The sequence below is a fragment of the Gavialis gangeticus genome, unplaced genomic scaffold (genome assembly GCF_001723915.1).
Source record: "Gavialis gangeticus isolate Ggan-Ray unplaced genomic scaffold, GavGan_comp1, whole genome shotgun sequence".
Lineage (NCBI taxonomy): Eukaryota > Metazoa > Chordata > Crocodylia > Gavialidae > Gavialis > Gavialis gangeticus.
In genome coordinates, this window is record NW_017729022.1 from 135,604,885 (window position 1) to 135,610,309 (window position 5,425).

At 41.1% G+C, this 5,425-nt stretch overlaps 1 protein-coding gene across 4 annotated transcripts in view; it reads left to right on the forward strand.

The window, feature by feature from the left end:
- The first annotated feature begins 6 nt into the window (after positions 1 to 6).
- PLCB4 (phospholipase C beta 4) overlaps positions 7 to 5,425 on the forward strand; it is a 448,565-nt gene continuing 443,146 nt past the window's right edge. For all 4 annotated transcript variants that reach the window (XM_019516221.1, XM_019516223.1, XM_019516224.1 and 1 more), the window contains exon 1: positions 7 to 107. The gene's annotated coding sequence lies outside the window, so the exon portion shown is untranslated. The remainder of the gene's footprint in view (positions 108 to 5,425) is intronic.

The window sequence follows — 5,425 nt, forward strand, 5'->3', positions numbered from 1 at the left end:
AGAGGAGGCGGGGGGGATGCGGTGCATACACAGCAGCGCCGTTTCCTGGTGAGCGCCCTCCACACACGCACACGCGCGGCCGGAGCGGGAGCAGGCGCAGGGCACAGGTAGGCGGCGGCGGCTCTGCGGGCGCCGGGGAGGGCGGCGAGGTCGGGGCATTTCCCGGCGGGGGCGGGGAGACGCAGCGCGGGTCTCCTGCTCCTGCCCCTGCCTCCCCGCCCGCTCGGCGGCACCGGGCCGAGCAGCGGGGCGTGCGGGCACAGAGGCGCAGGCACGCACAGCCGCGCGCGTGCGTGTGTGTATACACGTATGCCTGCGTGCGTATATCTGCACACACGCGTGTGTACCTGCCTGTGTGCGCGCGCATCTGTGCACACGTGCGCATGCACAGGGGTGTGTATGCGCACACAGGCGGGGGCACACATGCAGTCGTGCGTGCGTGTATAAATCTGTGTGTGCGCATGCATTGCGTTTGCATATTTGCATACATTGTGTGTTTGTATATTGTACTTGTGCATACATGGTGTGTGCGTGTTTGCATACGCTGTGCCTATATTGTGTGTGTGCATATATTGTGTGTGTGTTTGCATTGTGTGTATGTGTGCGTACATTGTGCATATGCATACAATGTGTGCGTGTGTATAAATTGTGCATGTGTGTGTACGTGTGGAGGTATTGTTTGTGCATGTGTATACAATGTGCGTGTGTATACAGACTAATTCTGATCTTAGTTTTAATATGTCATCATTAAAGCTAAATTCAGCAAAGTCTTTTTCTCTCTCTCATCTCATCTCTCTCTTGCCAACTGAGCAGGATCTCTGTAGCTTTTAACCCGTATTTGGATTGTGTCCATGCAATGCAGAGTGTGCCACTGATGCATCTCGTTAGCTAACGTAACTTTTTAGTTTTTTCTTTTGTTTTGAACCATGGAAAGCCTACCTTGGGAGACCTTTCTGGGCTCCTTCATACAAACAGGGCTGCTGCATTGACTGCAGGTGTGTGCGTGCGTGCCTGTGCATGTCAGTTTAATTTACATGGAATATAACTTTTAATTGTGCCAAGGTGTTGACGGAGGTTGCCATTTTGCCAGCAGTATTGGGCATAATCTGTGCCTGACTTAGAATTATGTGTAGTCAAACACCTGTTACTTAATCCTGTTTATCCTTGCTGGTTATTGTTCTCTAACTCTAGTGATTTTGTTTTACCTCTGCAAATAAAAACACAAATATTGCCCTTCTAAAAGCAAGGATATGCTGTCAATGTGTAAAAGTGAGATGGAAGGATGTTTCAGGGATGTAGTTCTTTTTCAAAAAGAGAAAAAAACCCCAGAAAGTTGCAGGAAACAACCTTTGTCAGCAGTAGTTTTCTGCTGCATGCAGAGGTGTGGGATACAGCTCCAAGAAACACAGCTATGGCTAATCAAAAGGAAAATAAAGTCTCCCAGAATAGAAATAATTTAGTAAATCAGGTGTACGGCATGTTCTCCTAGAACAGAAATCATTAGTAAATCAGGTGTACTGCCTGTTTTAATAGCATAATATTGTTTAGTACTCTCCGAACTTCAGTTTGATACCATGCAATAATGGGACTTTGTGATTAATAATATGAGCTACTGTCAATTGCATGGAAGAAACCGAAATCCTCTAATTATTCAGAGGAGGTTAGAACATAGTCTCCCTACACACATCCACTTCTCTTAGTGCATAGTTTATTTGCGTAGTTTAAGTGTGTATAGAGAAAAGGAGTATTATTGTTCGAAGAGACTTCCAGTAAATTAACTTCTAAAGGTATAACATGTATTAGATGTCTAGCCTTACCTGGTCAAGAACTCTTCAGTAGGCCTTTATAACTTAGAATGGCTATTGTACAGGGCATTTTTACATCATACAGAGAAAGCTTATAAATTTTAATTGGAAACTCACTTTTATTCAGTGTATTCAGTTATAATTTAATCATGTAATTAAAATAAATTCCAAAATAGCACATCACAGGCAAGATTAATTGCCATATACAATGTGATTTTTAGCTGTGACTGTCTAATTAGAGGAGGGGATGAAACAACTGGCTAACATATAATAGTAGGCATTTCAAGCGGGGAACTTTTTTTACAACTGTTAATTCACTCTCCCTCCAAATGTCATTTTTGATTCATCTTTTGATGATATCACTAAACACCTAGCATTCATTTAAAAATCAAGTCTCTGGTGGAAAAATAACTGTACAAGTAGCTGTCAAAACAGAATTTTAAGTCCTGGTTTCATCACAGGATATGGATTCATACCTGGCAGAGTAACAATGCCTTTTATTTTATAGAAGCACACCCACGCACAAGAGCTTTGTATTAAAACAGAATTTGCTATGACATGAATTTATATACTGCATATGCCGTAAACTATGTTTTTCTGGCCTTTTGGGGAGCTGGGCTGAAAGAACCTAGAGGAAAAAGAGAGGAAGCTGAAGAAAAAGGGAGACATTCTGTGGCAGCACCTTTTACAAGTGCATGATGTACCCACTTGCCAGCCGTGTGTCATTGTGATATTGCCCAAAATCAAGGTACTGGCTGTGCCTTTCTATTTCATACTTTTCTTAAAAATAGTCAACTGTTTTTTGACTTACTGTCCATTGCTGTCTTATGACTTTGGCCATTTTTTCCAATGTTTTCTGGCAGTGGTAATGAAGCTGGAGGTTTATGTGGAGTCTCTCAGATCCATTTGCGTTATACTTATAATAGAAATACTTAAACTGTCCCTTGTTTAATGTAACTCCAGTATTTGATTGTGTTTTTGGGAGAAACGATGACTTCAGTGCACAGTCAGATTTTTATGACACTTATAAGAGTTGTCTGTGCATAGTATTTCAGTTTTTCTTGTGATTACTCATTTTGTTTCATTATTTCCCTTTCCCATTAATTTCCCATATTTTGTATTCTGCTCCTGTAACTTCATGTTTAGCTTCTTTTTTTTGTCATTTTCATCATCTAAATTTTATTTAATTCTTATTCATCATTTGCAGAAAAAACAAATATCTGATCATCTTAGTTTTAGTATTTCATCCTTAGAGCTAAATTTAGTGAAGTCATTTTTCAGGGAGAAAAAAGTACATATCGCACTTCCAAAAATGAAGCCAGACCTCTAATGCAGAAGTGTGTGTCTAAGGAAAATAGCATCTCCATCCTTTTAGAGAAGGTTATAACTTTCTCCATATTTTTAAACATCTCTATTATTCTTTGAATTGTAGAATTGAATTTTTCCATTTCATAAAACCACAGGACTGCAAACTGGTTGATTGGGCAAGTTTTGTAGGGGTTATTACCAGAAAAATAGCACAGGTAATATGCTTAATCTACATCAGAGTTACAATATTTAAGAAATATATGCATCATGCCACCATAAATATTGTAATATTGATAGCTTGTGCTCAGCCACTTGTTTTACAAGGTATGTGATAGTACTCATTCATCTTGAATAGCATGCTTTAGCTCTTTGACCACAAAAACTGGCTGGAATGGAGGAAGTTTATGGACTACACTGTTTACCCTTCAAAAATGTTTTGATGATTCTGCATAGGGATTTTTTTCACCTTTGATATTTGTGATGATTTCTCTTCACATCAAAAAGAGTTACATGGCATAGATACATTTTAGCCAATGTAATTTTGTAAGAGGAACCCTTCTTCAGTTCTGCTGTTAGCAGGAGGGTAGGGGTTGCTTTTGACCATATTTTGCTTTGTGGTCTTGGCCTACAAGGCCAAGATAACTGATCTATTGAACTGATTTGGGTTCCAAAGGGGCTAATGAACAGCAAACCTGCTTTGGTTATAGATTTACTCTTGTACATGGCATAACAAACCTACAGGAGTCTGTCTCTCTCTCCTTGGCAAAACTTCCTAACTTTTGGCTCCTGAGAGACTTCAGAAAGATGTTAGAAGAGGCCTCTGGCATTATGCAAGAAGAGTAGAGTTCACATTCCCTGGTGACATCCTCCCTCAAATTTTGTTGTTCTCATTCCTCGACAGAATAACTAAAGAAAATAGTAAATAGCAAGCTTCAACAGCATGTCTTAACTTCCAGGATACTTCAGAATAAGGCTTCAGTTGAGTGAAAAGCATGAACACAATCCTTCTTATAGCCCTAAATACAGACTATATTTCTGGGCTTCTATTACCAGATCTTTCTGCAAGATACTGCTAGCCTACCTGTGTGTAGTAACAGGAGTTGATGATGCAGCACTTCAAGGGCACAAGTCCTTCCTTCCCATCAGAACTCTGAATACTGATGGGGAACTGATCCTCTTCCCCTGAGACCCCTAAACTGTAGGGCCTCAGGGACTCCATTTTCAATATCCACAAGATGAGAGAGAGTGAGCTGCTGTGCTGTCAACATTATATGATTGAGAACTAGAAACACATCTTATCCTCTAGTGATGCAACCACTATGAGTAAAATGTCCCAGTACCTACAGGAGATTAACTTCTGGCTGGAGATGAGATGGCTGATGTTTGGCCCAGACAGATCAAATTAATTCTAGTTTGAAGAGGGTAACACTTTGAAGAATTATCCTGGGTGCTATCCCTCCTATCTGTTGCAGTGTACAACCCTCATTCAAAATGACAGGAAGTTGTGGGATCCAGTTTGGCCCATTACAAATCTTCAGTGACCAGGTTTTGTCTGTGACTAAATCCTTTTTCTACTTTCAAGGCACTAGAAATTCCACGCCTTCCCTGGGGTTGAGCACTATAGGCATTCCATACATTTATCACTTTAATGCTGGGTTATGGTAATTTGTTGAACCTGAAGCTGCATGTGAAAGACAGCTCACAGTTTCCAGCTTGCATGAGGTGTAGCTGCTTGCCCTCTCCATGAGCAAGGCTGTTTTTTGGTTCCATTCACAGCCTCCATGCCATTGCCATCTTCCACTGCCGGTTGATGGCTTTGCTCCTAATCTTCAAACAAGCAATGGACTATGTCCCTGCTATGTCAGTGACTACTTCATCATCTGCAAGACATAGGGACAGTTGCAGTCTTCTGGGACAGTACAGACATAAAGCCTAGAGCAGAGTGGGGATGGAGCAGTCTCAGCTGATGGCATTTTCTTATGCAACAACCTCAAGGAGATGAGATGAGTCCAAGATATGGCTTCATCTAGGGACTTCTGCATCCTTTCTGATAAAACTTTTATTCTGTAACTAGAGCAGCATTCGTAGTATCAAGCACTCTCATTCTTTTACTTTTCCTGTTGCTTTTCTGAAAAAATGGACTGTGCCAAAATCATAATTTCTTAAAACCATAAGATAGAAGCAGATGGCTATCCTGGAGGCCTGGCCTTACATATTCCAAGTCCCTTTCCATACTGAATTTCAATGGCAGGCTCATATACCCCTTTACTTTTAGGAGCTTCAGGAGTTTTTTGTGGCTGCATGTTTTAACA